The sequence below is a fragment of the Nuphar pumila genome, chromosome 4 (assembly GCF_984573655.1).
Source record: "Nuphar pumila chromosome 4, dmNupPumi1.hap1.1, whole genome shotgun sequence".
NCBI lineage: Eukaryota > Viridiplantae > Streptophyta > Magnoliopsida > Nymphaeales > Nymphaeaceae > Nuphar > Nuphar pumila.
The window spans coordinates 24,796,026-24,813,523 of NC_143252.1; the positions used below are offsets into that span (position 1 = coordinate 24,796,026).

At 36.3% G+C, this 17,498-nt stretch overlaps 1 long non-coding RNA gene and 1 pseudogene across 1 annotated transcript; one reads left to right on the forward strand and one right to left on the reverse strand.

Annotated features, from left to right (window-relative positions):
- LOC149839678 (putative respiratory burst oxidase homolog protein H) overlaps positions 1-17,498 on the forward strand; it is a 30,001-nt pseudogene that overhangs the window by 11,266 nt on the left and 1,237 nt on the right.
- LOC149839679 (uncharacterized) lies at positions 48-17,299 on the reverse strand. Its single transcript, XR_016431341.1, has 2 exons — positions 16,999-17,299; positions 48-219 (listed from the first exon to the last, which is right to left on the reverse strand). It is a non-coding gene; the product is annotated as an uncharacterized LOC149839679 (long non-coding RNA).

Sequence of the window (17,498 nt, forward strand, 5' to 3'; positions counted from 1 at the left end):
GCGAAAACAACAAGTACTATGAGCTTAAGCATTACGGAGCATTACAGTGGAGAGAAAGCCAAATCATTTATTTCATTTCATTATCAAATGAATAATAACATCAGAGTTTAATGACATGTTCTAATAATTAAAAAAGAAACCAAAATATCCCGATAACAGTAAATCCAAAATCTCGATCCAAGCCTCATTCCACAGCCGCTCATAAACTTTATTCTTCACCTGAAAAAAGATAAATTTATATGAATTAGACTACAATTGTCTAAGTAGAAATTACTGTAATTTTTCTTCCAGGTATCATATGCCAAGTATGTGATGTGAGTGTCGTGTGTGATTTTCAGTATATACAAGAATAAATAAAGTTTTATATTACAACAGTCAATAATTTATCAGAAGCTAACTAATATCATTAGCAGAATTTAAATATCACATACACAAAAATTTTATTACATACTGAAATTTAATATTAACATGTCACAAGTAAATGTATATGTATAAAATTGTAAATCTATCAGTACATACTCAGATGTAATACCTAAGATGATCTAATTCAAATGTTTATCTTTAATTATCTCGCGAGTACACACGAGCCGAATCACCTGTAACGGAAGAGAACATTCGGTGGCTTATTATTCATGGATGTTTTATTAACCCGAATGTTCTAACCGAAACTATAAATCCTAAGGGAGCGGCCAATGACCGAGAGAACCTCTCAAAGGCCAAAACCAAAACAGGATGCATCCCTAACTTCTCCAGAAGAACAAAGAGCTACCACCTAAGACACATTGGTAGTCCGGGTCCCCCAAGCTCCGAGGACTGGAGACCAACAAGTCACTTTAGCTCGAAACAGTTAAACACACGTCTCCGGAGTTTTGTACTACCTACCCTCTCCAAGGTAAGCCCGAATCTGAGTGGGTTAATCTTTTTATTTATTTAAATTACCCAAAGTAAAGGAGCATTTCCCCAAACTACCTCCTACTATCATAGTAGTAGGTTCCCAACTTTAGTCATTTTACCAAGGCATACACATTCCATTTTTTTTCATTTTGATTGCAAAAACCAATTAAGAGTGCTCCGATACCTTTAAACCAGTTAGGCCACAGAATTTAAATTTAAGTTTCTCATCAGTATTATGGTTATTACCCAGAGTGCTTCGGTACCTTTAAACCAGCAAAAACCGATGCCCAAGTCACTTTAGCTCGAAACAGTTAAACACATGTCTCCGGAGTTTTGTACTACCTACCCTCTCCAAGGTAAGCCCGAATCTGAGTGGGTTAATCTTTTCATTTATTTAAATTACCCAAAGTAAAGAGGCATTTCCCCAAACTACATCCTACTATCATAGTAGTAGGTTCCCAACCTTAGTCATTTTACCAAGGCATACACATTACATTTTTTTTTCATTTTAATTGCAAAAACCAATTCAGAGTGCTCCGATACCTTTAAACAAGTTAGGCCACAGAATTTAAATTTAAGTTTCTCATCAGTATTATGGTTATTACCCAGAGTGCTTCGGTACCTTTAAACCGGCAAAACCCGATGCCCCGGTACCTTTAAACCAATCGAACACACAACATTTAAGATTAAGTTTTTCATCAGTGTTATTGTCATAGCACACAAGTTAAAAGCCCAAGTACCCGCATCGAGTATTCATTTAGTTATGTTGACCCAAAAGATTCATTTAGGGACCATACCATGAAATCTCAAGAGTGTCATAACCCATTTATGTATACCAATTTCATATGCATCTAAATAGTAACTCGAATAGCCACTTAATATGCATCTAAAAAGGCAATAAGTATCAGCTTGATATGCAGCCTAGTATAAGGTTGAACACCCGCTTAATGTACAGTTACACAGGCATCAGATTAAAATACAGCTTCCTATGAAACAGAATATCATCATAATAGGCAGCTAACTAGGCAGTAAGCATCAGATTAATGTGCAATTTCATATGAAACAGAATATCATAATAACAGGCAGCTAACTTGACATTTGGAAATATGGAACACAGGCAGCTTAGTGTGAAATCTAAGATCATTATAATAGGCAGCTAAATTGTCATTGATTACTCATGAAAATCAAAAAAATATGCACAAGACCAGATCCAGCTGGAGACATCCATTCTTGTCATTAAGATAACACAATATATATATATTCTTAGCACATACTGCAACAATCTGATGATCAATTAAAACACAAGTGATCCCATCTAATATTTCAGCATATACAGGAATATGTAGTATACTTAATCATGCATCACCTTTCCAGAGAGTAACCATTTTACGAGTTTATCGCATAGTCCTAACACAGAACTGGTGCCTTATACAAACACATTATTCATGGATTTCTGTCCATTGTCTTTCTTTATGCAGGAATTAAGTAACAGATCATATAAGTAATGACTTGACATTGCAAATAATACAGAAAAACAATCTAGCCCAATAAAAACATGCAGACTGCTAATCCTTTTTTTTCTGAAGGAAAGGAAGCAATAGTTCATATGTGGGCAAGGATATCTTTTATGCATTGACATGCACAGACACAACACATATTTGCATGATACCTTGAGATCACAAAAAAAAATTGTTTAATCTGAACTACCAAATTCTTATACTAGTGTACCATAACATTTATATGATGTTAATGTTATTGTAAAGGATGAAACATCTTAGGTTTAAGGCTTGGTTTAAATAAGAAACTTATATTCAGGTAACTTTACAACTTATCATTGATAGAGGCAGCACTTCTAAAACTCAGGGAATACTAATAAGACCATCACATCAGAAACTACCAGATGGATACCAAAAGAAAACTGAAATAAAACTATAATATGAACTACATTACTATTCATGGGTTTAAATCTGAAGTATTCACGTGTACGCGATTCACATTTTTTTTCTATAGTTCATAACAGGAATCAAAACCCCCTTCTGTCAGGAAAATCTGAAATCCCCAAAATAACAATTCGGGTTGCCATTCACGGAACCCACACACACATCTCTCGACAGATGGGAACCCTAAAGAAGAAAAACAGGAAATCCTACATCTCATTATTATTTCTTTTTTTTATTTGGGTTCATAGCAGCCGAAACCCCTAAATCTGCCGATTTGGCTTTTACGGCAGTCAAAAAGAACCTTCCCGTGATTTGGAGATTTACAGCACCCCACACCTCATGCTCAACCCACGATGCACCATTGAAAGAAAGAAAACAGTATCATCCTACCTGAGTGTCGATTCGCTCCTCTGCTCAGCCACGGTTCGGGAACACAACCGGCCACACCCGCTCCTCTACCGTGAAAGGGAGGATGAGAGAGAACGAGAGAGGGAGGAAGTTGGGGAAACAGAGAGGGGAAGAGAGAGCGTGAGAGGAAGAGAGAAGAGGGAAGAAGGGAATAAGTAGGGAAGGAGCCCGAAACGGAAGGGGATCCATTACCCTCCCCTTCATGTCATGCGCAAAACCCCTCCCCGAAAACTTGCACAGGGTTAGGGTTTTGAACCCTAACGCCCTCCCCCATCTCTCTCCTTATCAGGTTTGGCCCAGTAGCGGCTGAACCCTTTTTATCTTGCCTTCTTTTTTTTCACTTAACGTGACAGCGGGTGCGGTTTCGGTTCGACCGTGACCCGCAACCCACTTGTAATTGTAATTGGGTCAGCGTTTTGGGCCCATCCAGATCCATCCGCGGATCCGTATATTCTTTTAGATTTTCTTTTTGTTCTTACCTTTTAACGCTCCATTGGATACGGGTTTGGTTTGACCACACCCGTGACCCACAACCCAAATCCTCAATGGGTCTACACTTGGGTCTATTTGGATCCATGCATCCAGATCTCCTCTTAGATTTTAAAGTATTAATTTTTTAATTTTCAAATATAACCTCAGTTAAAATTTTATTTGGGTCCAGTAACCTTGTTATAGATCCCATATAATTTACTATGGATCCAAGATCCATCTTGCTCATGAAACCCATTAAGAAATCCAGATCCAAGGATCTGAAGTTTCTTCACACTATGGATCTAAATTAAGATACATGGATCCAGACAAAGCTAGTATGGATCCACACCAAAATTTGATTGGATCCTACCCTATTTACCTCTCCGATGTCCAGGATCCAAATGTGGATCCAACCATCGCCTGTGCTATTTCGAATCCCTCTAAAGTGTTATAGTCCCAATATAAAAAATTCCTCATTAACATTGGATTTAAACTTCACAGATGTAACGCCCCAAAAATCCAGGACTTGTAACTTTTAGAATAGTTTAGAAAGCTTTGAAATCATACAATAATCAGAGTTTAAATAGTACTTCAGCGGAAAATGATATTTTTTAGAACTACAAGTCAATGGACCTTGAGCGCATTACAGCGTAAACTTTCCTTTACCGAATTTCGCACAACTATTGAAATCAAATGGTTTTAAAATGCAATTTCAATGGTTGAGAATTTGTTTGTTGAAACCAAGAAGAAGTTTACTAAAACAGTTTTAGTAACTCAAGGTTTAATAAAAAAAGAAATTTTGAAATACACTTTATACCAAATTTACCAACATGTCCTCAGGAGCGAAATGTCAAGGAAAGAGCTCTATCTTGATCTCATCGCGCTATCGTGCCATCGCAGAGTGTATCACCTATACATCACATGCCCATAAAATGGGTCAGTTTCACTAAAAACTGGTAGGTGCACATACAGGACGATATAGAACATAGTTAAGCAAAATAATTTAATATATCAAGTAGACAGGCAATTATATAGTGATTTAATTTCAACAGATTCATGAAACAACTATCATGAGCAAAATGCTAAAACTATTACAAGCATTTCACTGGCACAAGTAGGCTAATTATTATAAGCAAAACACTGCATAAGCAAGCAAAATACGATGCTATATCAACCACACACACAATTTCATAAGTATTGAAACCCGTTACATGCTATAGCTTTCATACGTGCATAACTCAACAAATTGTGTGATAGGATTTAAATTATGTTTCGATATTAACTGGCCTAGTGGGCATGCACAAGGCACGACTCTAGAAACAACCTAGACTGATCGGGGGGTTTATTATGCTATGTATTTTATGATAACCTGGATAGCTGACTGAGTCCGCACCTAAGGGGACGATCAGTGACCAAGAGAGAAATCTCCAAAGCAGCATAAACAGTGGATGCATCCCGAACATGAAGAGCTACCACCTAAGATAATTATGGTAGTCCCTTTCCCCTAACTCCGATGACTGGGAAAGCCGAGTCTTTTGCTCGTAACTGCCATTAATGGCTTGTCCATCAAAGTTTTTGTACCTTCTCGTCCTCTCTCCTGACAGGAGTCAGCGGTTTGAATGAGTACATCAGGGGTAGTTAACTGAAGACCCATTCTACATACTCTAGTCTTTCGACCAAACTCGAGTATCTTGCCGGTGAAGGCGGAATCATCACTTATTTAGGTGATCTCAGCATTTTTTTTATTTGCAATCATCAAGGTTGCCACAACCTACTCATCCAATCATCGCAACGTAAGAAGACGTACTTGTCAAAAAGTACGGACGTACTTGTCAAAAGTACGACTACGATGAAAGGGATATGATTTCACCAAAGAAACCTCAACAGATATTATCTGCAAAAGAAGTAACACAACACAATTTAGCAAGATAAGTCTTGAATTCATTTCAACAATATTTTGCATATTTCGTGATACGAGGTCGTCTCGGATCTCTCGTCCGATCAACAAAGTACTTAACATGTCATGTATGACTAAAAGGACACAACACTGGAAAAGGGAGGTGCGTAGGCTTCTCAAAAGGAACACCCAACACACAACTTCATAACGATCCAAAGAATATAGGAGTACTCATTTGGCACGATTCATCCTTAAAAGCCACAATGCCCCCATTAAGTCATTCACACGAAGCACAACACTAACAATCTTGCATCCAAAATTTATCTTAATATCGACATGATTCGCACGACACGCAACACTAAGTTTAATAAATGAAGAATGGGTCCTTCAACAGAACCTCACTCAATCATAGACTCCTGCCCCCAATCGGGGTTATTCAAAATGAGCCGCAACTTGAATCAAGGTTATAAAACATTTCTCCCAAGTGTGTGGACTTGGGAGGGGCCAAATGTGACTTCGCAATCCTGCAAGACTTAATCATACTTTGCAAAAGTTGTGCATTTTGAAGAGCACCGGGTTCGCAGAAGGAAACTCGTTTTTAGAGAACTGAAATGCACAAGCACAACTTTTAGTGTTTTGAAAACAAGTGAAATCAGGATGGCACAAGGCTATATTTATGTAGGTACATATTTACCATAAGTGTCAACATATGCATGTTATAACATGACGACAAACAACTCTCGACTTGCGATGCCGCACCTCGAGCAAAAAGCACATAAGTAACACACGAGGTACCAAAACCATACCTTGGCCACTTAGATAGACAAACACATAAGGTCATAAGTAATACATGAGACCAGAAGTCGTACCTCGCTTAAAGGAAACGTGCAGGCAAAAATGTATGCAATCAAACAATGGCATAGGTATTGCAAGAAGTACGAAACCACACCTCAAATTCATAAACAACTACACAAAATAATAATCGAAGAATGAAATTGTACCTCGACCCATGAGCATGCAAACAAGAAAATATGAACTGCAGAAGCAATATAACTCTAAGCATGTCTGGCATGGGCATCTTAATTATTTCAGACAATCATAATACAATCATCTACAATGTATGTGTGATACATCATTCACCTACTAGGTCGATACTAATGATTTGTAGGATGATAAGTCAACAACCTAAAAACCAATCATTTGTGGGTGTGATGTGTTATTAACCTAATAGGTCAAAATTAATCATTGGTAGGCGTGAATTCACCTATATGATAATATAAGCATCACAATAAAAAGAACAAGTAACATAACCAATAACAAAACAAAATAAAATATACTCACAAAACGATTGCAAGATGTGGCACGACCGTGATCTTTGATTTATTATTCCCAGACTCTGATACCATAACTGTAACGCGCTAAAATTGTAACCCACATTTTGAGGATTTTTTTATACAGTGAAAACAATAAGTACTACAAGGTTAAGCATTCTGAAACATTATGGTAGAGAGCAAGCTAAATCATTTATTTCATTTCATTATCAAATAATATCAAAGTTTAATGACATGTTCTAATAATTAAAAAAGAAACCAAAATATCACGGGAACAGTAAATACAAAATCTCGATCCAAACCTCATCCCGCAGCCGCTCATAAACTATATTCTTCACCTGAAAAAATGATAAATTTATAGGAATTAGACTACAACTATCTAAATAGGAATTACTGTAATTTTTCTTGCACGTACATTATGTGTCAAGTATGTGATATGGGTATCGTGTGTGATTTTCAGTATATACAAGAATAAATAAAGCTTTATACTACGACAATCATTAGGCTTGGAAATGCTTGGGAGAGAAAGGTTTAGAATGGTTGACAAATCTTTTTAACAAGATTTGGTGGACAAATAAGATGCCTAATAAGTGGAGGAAGAGTACTTTGGTGCCTCTATATAAGAATAAGGGTGATATACAAGATTGCACAAACTATCGTAGTATAAAACTCATGAGTCACTATGAAACTTTGAGAGAGGGTGATTGAGTCTAGATTGAGGAGGGTTGTCATGATATCCGAGAATCAATTTGGTTTTATACTTGGAAGATCAACTATGGAAGCTATACGTCTTCTTAGACAACTTATTGAGAGATATAGAGAGAGAAACAAAGATTTGCATATGGTTCTTATTGATTTGGAGAAGGCATATGATAGAGTACCTAGGGATGTTCTCTGGTGGACAATGATGAAGAAAGGTGTTTCTCTCATGTACATTAGTATAATTAAAGATATGTACGAAGGAGTAGTAACCAATGTTCGCACTTGTGAAGGGGTGTCAACCAATTTTAATATAACGGTTGTGTTACATCAAGGATCCCTTTCCTATTTGCTATAGTGATGGATGAGCTTACGAGATCAATTCAAGAAAATGTGTAGTGATGTATGTTGTTTGCTGATGATATTGTTTTGATTGATGAGTCTAGAGCTGGGGTTAATGCTAAGTTAGAATTATGGAGACAGACATTGGAAGTAAGAGGTTTTAAGTTGAGTAATAGTAAGACATAATATATGGAATGTCGATTTAGTAAGCAACGAAGTAGTGATGGGAGTGTAGTGAAGCTTGGTGAGCAAGAAATACCGGTGGATGATTGTTTCAAATATTTGGGATCTATCATTCAAAAGTATGGAGAAATTGATGGAGATGTAAATCATAGGATAAAGGTTGGGTGGATGAAATGGAAAAATGCAACTGGAGTGTTGTGCGATTGTAGAATGCCATTGCGGTTGAAGGAAAAGTTTTATAGGACGACTATTAGGCCCGCTTTACTATATGGTACAGAATGTTGGGCTGCCAAGAGACATCATATTCAAAAAATGAGTGTAGCTGAGATACGTATGCTTAGATGGATGTGTGAAAATACAATAAAAGATAAGATTCGGAACGAGGAGATACATAAGAAGGTAGGTGTTGCACCCATTGAAAATAAGATGAGAGAGAATCGTTTACGGTGGTTTGGACATATTCGGTGAAGGTCTAATGATGCTCCAGTTAGAAGGATGGAGAAATGGGAAAATATATTAGTTAAAAGAGGTCGGGGTAGGCCTAGGAAGACGTGGATGGAGATGATAGGAAAGGATATGAATGCTTTGAACCTCACCAAGGACATGGCATTGGATAGAAATGATTGGAGAAGGATTCATGTGGAAGACCCAGAATGATTTTCTTTTTTGGTTCATATCGCCGACCCCAATTGTTTTGGGATGAAGGCATAGTTGTTGTTGTTGTTGTTGTTACTACGACAGTCAATAATTTATCAGAAGCTAACTAGCAAATAACATCATTAACAGAATTTAAATATCACATAGACACAAATTTCATTACATGCTGAAATTAAATATTCAGCAGGTCAAAAGTAATTGTATATGCATAAAATTGTAAATCTATCAGTATATACTCAGATGTGATACCTAAGATGATCTAGTTCAAATGTTTATCTTTAATTATCTCGAGGGTACACGCAGGCTGAATCACCTGTAACGGAAGAGAACATTCGGGGATTTATTAATCATGGATGTTTTATTAACCCGATCGTTATAACCGAAACTATAAATCCTAAGCGAGCGGCCAATGACCGAGAGAACCTCCAAAAGGCCAAAACCAAAACATGATGCATCCCTGACTTCTCCAGAAGAACAAGGAGCTACCACCTAGGACACATTGGTAGTCCGGGTCCCCCCAACTCTGAGGACTGAGGACCAACGAATTACTTTAGCTTGAAACAGTTAAACACATATTCCCAGAATTTTGTACAACCTATTTTCTCCAAGGTAAGCCCGAATCTGAGCGGGTTAATCTTTTCATTTATTTAAATTACCCAAAGTACAGGGGCATTTCCCCAAACTACCTCCTACTATCATAGTAGTATGTCCCCAACCTTAGTCATTTTATCAAGGCATACACATTCCATTTTTTTTGTCATTTTGATTGCAAAAATCCACTCAAAGTGCTCCGATACCTTTAAACCAGTCAAGCACAAAAGCCCCGGTAACTTTAAACTAGTAATTTAAATTTAAGTTTCTCATCAGTATTATGGTTATTACCCAGAGTGCTTCGGTACCTTTAAACCGGCAAAAACCGATGTCGTGATACCTTTAAACCAATCAGGCACACAACATTTAAGATTAAGTTTTTCATCAGTGTTATTGTCATAGCACACAAGTTAATAGCCCAAGTACCCGCATCAGGTATTCATTTAGTTATGTTGACCCAACTGATTCATTTAGGGATCATACCATTAAATCTCAAGAGTGTTATAACCCATTTATGTATATCAATTTCATATGCAGCTAAATAGTAACTTGAATAGCCACTCAATATGCATCTAAAAAGGCATTAAGTATCAGTTTGATATGCAGCCTAGTATGAGGTTGAACACCCGCTTAATGTACAGTTACACATGCAATACTAACTAGGCAGTAAGCATCAAATTAATGTGCAATTTCATATGAAACAGAATATCATAATAACATGCATGCAGCTAATTTGACATTTGGAAATATAGAACACAGGCAGCTTCATGTAAAATCGAAGATCATTATAATAGGCGGCTAAATTGTCATTGATTACTCATATGAAAATCAAAAAAATATGCACAGGTCCTGATCCAGCTGGAGACATCCATTCTTGTCATTAAGATAACACAATATATATATATATATATATTTCATTAGCAAATACTGCAACAATTTGATGATCAATTAAAACACAAGTAATCTCATCTAATATTTTAGCGTGTACAGGAATATGTAGTATACTTAACCATGCATCACCTTTCCAGAGAGTACCCATTTTACGAGTTTATGGCATAGTCCTAAAATAGTGAGTAGTATCTTTGGGGATTTCAGTTGCTGTGAAATCCAAAACGAAAGGCATAGTGAGAAGTAGTATCTTACCGTCTCTCTCTCTCTCTCTCTCTCTCTCTCTCTCTCTCTCTCTCTCTCTCTATATATATATATATATATATATATATATATATTAGTGTGTGTTCTATTTCAAGCAGGTTAGGTGTTAGACATAGGTTGCTTTTGGATCTTCGATAGTGGGAGGTTCCGATTGGAAAATCTATTTGGCAATCAAATGTTACCAATGTTTCCTCTGATGGGACTGAACAGAAAATTTGTTTTGTTTATTGTCATCAATGTTGCAAATTAGTCATTAGTTACATGTCTTGAATGAATGTTATGTATGCGCTATTCAAAAGCATTGTTCAGTAAATAACATTGAATTCTTTAACTCTATTATCAACCTCCTGCGTTAATGTTCTAATTGTTAATTTATCATTGAACCCCATCTAATGGCTGGGTTATGTTTGATGTCCCGCTAAGCAATGACACTCGTGGGTCTGCTGGCCACTATTTCAATCTTGCAAAATCCCAGTGGAGTCTATATTGCATTGAACATGATGTGTTAAACTTATTGAATTTAAAGTTTAACTATCACATGCTTGATTTGTTCATGAGAATCGAAAATATTGTTCTTTAGGATCAAGAATAACAAGGTAAACAAAAGTGGGTTCGTAGCATAGCCTGCAATTCAAATGAACCATAGTGGTGCAATATTTCTATTTAAATGTCGACTTTTCTGTGTAATTAAACAATAAGTTCTTTGATATATGTGTGCTAAGTGTGGCTCTGAAAATGTCGACTTCTCTTAATTGTTGATTCTTTTAAAATGTCCATACTAGTTATACTATTATTGGACCTCAAAGGAGGATCAAGGTTAATCTATTTTGTTGTTTCATCATAGGATTCTAGAAATTTAGTTTGATTATCCATGTATGTGATATTAGTGATCTCTATTAAATGAAATCTATAGGTTCATAACAGCGTGTTTAGGATTAGGAATTACCATGCTTATTTTGTGGGATCGTTAAAATTATTTGGAAATGGATTGAAACATTTGCTATTTCTGAATATACATACCTGGTTGAGACTTTCTGATCTGTGTGCGTGAATAGGAAATATTCTCAAGTATTTTAAATTTCTGTTATGCGTAATCTCTTGTGGGAAAAATCTAGGAAGCATGTATAAATGAGAATCTAGTTGGATTCATATTAAGTTGAAATTCAAGTTAACATTTACCTGCATGTTCAGTTGATATGCAAATTCCTATTTAGATGATTATAGGTTGATGTTCGGTTCCATATGAAACTGCATATTAGGTTGTTATTCACCGTTACATAAAGTTGTATATTAAACTAATGATCAAATGCATATTTAGTTGCATACTAAAATGATATTCAATTCTATATACTAAGCTGCATAATTTAGTATGTTCAAATGCATATTTATTAAAATGTTCAAAAGGCCCATTAAGTGTATATCTTTTAGAATGTTCAAATGTTAATGTGTTGGGAGAAAAGTATATAGTTGTATTACCAAATCTCTAAGATTACACTGCATGCTCAATAAAGGACACCAACAGTGTCTCTGCTTGTTTAACAGAGCTTTTAGTGCATGCCACCATGTGTTGGGATGTCACAAGTCAAAACCTAATGGTACGTTGTGGCGATTTGCTATTGAAGAATAAATAAATAATAATAATGATGATCTGGTAATGGGTCGGTTTGTTGTAGACATATGAGTGTCAAGCCAGTGTGTTGAGGGTCATGCATAGACCATCGAACTTATGATGTGAATTCACATGAAAATGAGAACACAATATTGTTGTCTGACTGGTTTAAAGGTACCGGGGCTTGTGTGCTTGACTGGTTTAAAGGTACCGGAGCACTCTGAGTGGGTTTTTGATATCAAAATGAAAAAAAAATGAAATGTGTATGCCTTGGTAAAATGACTAAGGTTGGGGACCTACTACTATGAATAGTAGGAGGTAGTTTGGGGAAATGCCATTGTACTTTGGGTAATTTAAATAAATGAAAAGATTAACCCACTCAAATTTGGGCTTACCTTAGAAAGGATAAGTGGTACAAAACTCAGGGGACGTGTTGAATTGTTTCGAGCTAAAGTGACTCGTTGGTCCCCAGTCCTCGGAGTTGAGGGGAAAATAAATAATAATAATAATAATAATAATCAGGTAACCGAACCTATGGGTTGGTTTGTTGTAGACATATGAGTGTCAAGCCAGCGTGTTGAGGGTCATGCATAGACCATCGAAGTTATGATGTGAATTCACATGAAAATGAGAACACAATATTGTTGTCCGACTGGTTTAAAGGTATCGGGGCTTGTGTGCTTGACTAGTTTAAAAGTACTAGAACACTATGAGTGGGTTTTTGCAATCAAAATGAAAAAAAATGGAATGTGTATGCCTTGGTAAAATGACTAAGGTTGGGGACCTACTACTATGATAGTAAGAGGTGGTTTGGGAAAATACCATTGTACTTTAGGTAATTTAAATAAATAAAAAAATTAACCCACTCAGATTCGGGCTTACCTTAGAGAAGGTAAGTAGTACAAAACTCTGGGGACATGTTTAATTGTTTCGAGCTAAAGTGACTCGTAGGTCCCAAGTCCTCGGAGTTGGGGAAACCCGGACTATCAATGTGTCATAGGTGGTAGCCCTTTGTTCTTCAGCAGAAGTTAGGGATGCATCTTATTTTGGTTTTGACCTTTGGGAGGTTCTCTCGGTCACTAGTCGTTCCCTTAGGATTTACAGTTGCGGTTAGAACGATTGGGTTAAAAAAGCATCCATGAATAATAAACCCCTGAATGTTTTCTTCCATTAAGGGTGATTCGGCCTACGTGTACCCGCGGGATAATTAAAAATAAACATTTGAATTAGATCATCTTAAGTATCACATCTGAGTAGGTAATGATAGATTTATAATTTTATACATATACAGTTACTTGTGACAAGTGAATATTTAATTTCAGCATGCAATGAAATTTGTGTCTATGTGATATTTAAATTTTGCTAATGATGTTACTTGCTAATTACCTTCTGATAAATTATTGATTGTCATAGCATAGAGCTTTATTTATTCTTGTATATACTGAAAATCACACACGACACCCACATTACATACTTGACACATGATGTATCTGCAACAAAAATTACAGTAATTCCTACTTAGACAGTTGTAGTCTAATTCCTATAAATTTATAATCTTTTCAGGTGAAGAATAGAGTTTATGAGCGACTGTGTGATGAGGCTTCAATCGAGACTTTGGATTTACTGTTTCCGGGATATTTTGGTTTTCTTTAAATTATTAGAACATGTCATTAAACTCTGATGTTATTATTCATTTGATAATGAAATGAAATAAATGTTTTGGCTTGCTCTCCACTGTAATGTTCAGGAATGTTTAACCTTATAGTATTACTTGTTTTCGTTGTTATAAAAAAAATTCTCAAAATTTGGGATATAATTGTAACACCCCAAAAATTTAACCCACATTTTGAGGATTTTTTTATACAGCGGAAACAACAAGTACTATAAGGTTAAACATTACGAAACATTACAATGGAGAGCAAGTCAAATCATTTATTTTATTTCATTATCAAATGAATAATAACATCAGAGTTTAATAACATGTTCTAATAATTAAAAAGAAAATCAAAATACCTGAAAATAATAAATCCAAAATTTCAATCCAAGCCTCATCTCACACCCGCTCAAACTATATTCTTCATCTAAAAATGATAAATTTATAGGAATTAGACTACAACTATCTAAGTAGGAATTACTATAATTTTTCTTACAGGCATATCATGTGTCAAGTATGTGATGTGGGTGTCGTGTATGATTTTCAGTATATACAAGAATAAATAAAGTTTTATGCTACGACTGTAAATAATTTATCAGAAGCTAACTAGCAAATAACATCATTAGCAGAATTTAAATATCACATAGACACAAATTTCATTGCATGCTAAAATTAAATATTCGCATGTCACAAGTAACTGTATATGTATAAAACTGTAAATCTATCAGTACCTACTCATATGTGATACATAAGATGATATAATTCAAATGTTTATCTTTAATTATCCTGTGGGTACACGCGGGCCGAATCACCCGTAATGGAAGAAAACATTCGGGGGTTTCTTATTCATTGATGTTTTATTAACCCGAACGTTTTAACCGAAACTGTAAATCCTAAGGGAACGACCAGTGACCAAAAGAACCTCTCAAAGGTCAAAACCAAAATAAGATGCATCTCTAACTTCTGCTGAAGAACAAAGGGCTACCACCTATGACACATTGGTAGTCCGGGTTCCCCCAACTCCGAGGACTGAAGACCAACGAGTCACTTTAGCTCGAAACAATTAAACACATGTCCCCGGAGTTTTGTACCACCTACCATCTCCAAGGTAAGCCTGAAACTGAATGGGTTAATCTTTTCATTTATTTAAATTACCCAAAGTAGAAGGAAATTTCCCCAAACTACCTCCTATTATCATAGTAGCAGATCCCCAACCTTAGTCATTTTACCAAGGCATACACATTCCATTTTTTTTTCATTTTAATTGCAAAAACCCACTCAGAGTGCTTCAGTACCTTTAAACAAGTCAAGCACATAAGCTTCAATACCTTTAAACCAGTCAGGCCACAGAATTTAAATTTAAGTTTCTCATCAGTTTTAAGGTTATTACCCAGAGTGCTTCAGTACCTTTAAACCGGCAAACACCGATGCCTAGTACCTTTAAACTGGTCAAGCACATAACATTTAAGATTAAATTTTTCATCAGTGTTATTGTCATAGCACACAAGTTAACAGCCCAAGTACCCGCATCGGGTATTCATTTAGTTATATTGACCTAACTGATTCATTTAGGGATCATACCATGAAATCTCAAGAGTGTTATAACCCATTTATGTATATCAATTTCATATGCAGCTAAATAGTAACTCGAATTGCCACTCAATATGCATCTAAAAAGGCATTAAGTATCAGTTTGATATGCAGCCTAGTATGAGGTTGAACACCCGTTTAATGTACAGATACACAGGCATCAGATTAATATACAGCATCCTATGAAACAGAATATCATCATAATAGGCAGCTACCTAGGCAGTAAGCATCAGATTAATGTGCAATTTCATATGAAACAGAATATCATAATATCAGGTAGCTAACTTGACATTTGGAAATATGAAACACAGGCAGCTTCGTGTGAAATCGAAGATCATTATAATAGGCAGCTAAACTGTCATTGATTACTCATATGAAAATCAAAAAAATATGCACAAGTCCTGATCCAGCTGGAGACATCCATTCTTGTCATTAACATAACACAATATATATATTTCATTAGCACATACTGCAACAATATGATGATCAATTAAAACACAAGTCATCCCATCTAATATTTTAGCGTGTACAGGAATCTGTAGTATACTTAACCATGCATCACCTTTCCAGAGAGTAACCATTTTACGAGTTTATCGCATAGTCCTAACACAGAACTGGTGCCTTATACAAACACGTTATTCATGGATTTCTGTCCATTGTTTTTATTTATGCAGGAATTAAGTAACAGATCATACAAGTAATGACTTGACATTGCAAATAATACAGAAAAACAATCTAGCCCAATAAAAACATGCAGACTGCTAATCCTTTTTATTCTGAAGGAAAGGAAGCAATAGTTCATATGTGGGTGAGGATATCTTTTATGCATTGACATGAACAGACACAACACATATTTGCATGATACCTTGAGATCACAAAAAAATTTGTTTAACCTGAACTACCAAAATCTTATACTAGTGTACCATAACATTTATAATTCAATAAGTGCACAGAGTGTACTGAGAAGCGAAATATCAGTCATAGGATGATGTTAATGTTACTGTAAAGGATGAAACATCTTAGGTTTACTAAGGCTTGGTTTGAATAAGAAACTTATATTCAGGTAACTTTACAACTTATCATTGATAGAGGCAGCACTTCTAAAACTCAGGGAATACTAATAAGACCATCACATCAGAAACTGATACCAAAAGAAAACTGAAATAAAACTATAATATGAACTACATTACTGTTCATGGGTTTAAATCTACAAGTATTCACGTGTACGCGATTCACATTTTTTTTCTATAGTTCATAACATGAATCAAAACCCTTCGGACAGGAAAAACCGAAATCCCCAAAATAACAATTCGGGTTGCCATTCACGGAACCCACACACACATCTCTCGACAGATGGGAACCCTAAAGAAGAAAAACAGGAAATCCTACATCTCATTATTATTTCTTTTTTTTATTTGGGTTCATAGCAGCCGAAACCCCTAAATCTGCCAATTTGGGTTTTACGGCAGTCAAAAAGAACCTTCTCGTAACCTTCTCGTGATTTGGGGATTTACAGCACCCCACACCTCATGCTCGACCCACGACGCACCATTGAAAGAAAGAAAACAGTATCATCCTACCTGAGTGCCGATTCGCTCCTCTGCTCAGCCACGGTTCGGGAACGCAACCGGCCACACCCGCTCCTCTGCCGTGAAAGGGAGGATGAGAGGGAGAGAGAGAACGAGAGAGGGAGGAAGTTGGGGAAACAGAGAGGGGAAGAGAGAGCGTGAGAGGAAGTGAGAAGAGGGAAGAAGGGAATAAGTAGGGAAGGAGCCCGAAACGGAAGGGGATCCGTTACCCTCCCCTTCATGTCGTGCGCAAAACCCCTCCCCGAAAACTTGCACAGGGTTAGGGTTTTGAACCCTAACGCCCTCCCCCATCTCTCTCTTTATCGGGTTTGGCCCTGTAGCGGCTGAACCCTTTTTATCTTACCTTCTTTTTTTTTTTCACTTAACGTGACAGTGGGTGCGGTTTCGGTTCGACCGTGACCCGCAACCCACTAGTAATTGTAATTGGGTCAGCGTTTTGGGCCCATCCAGATCCATCCGCGGATCCGTATATTCTTTTAGATTTTCTTTTT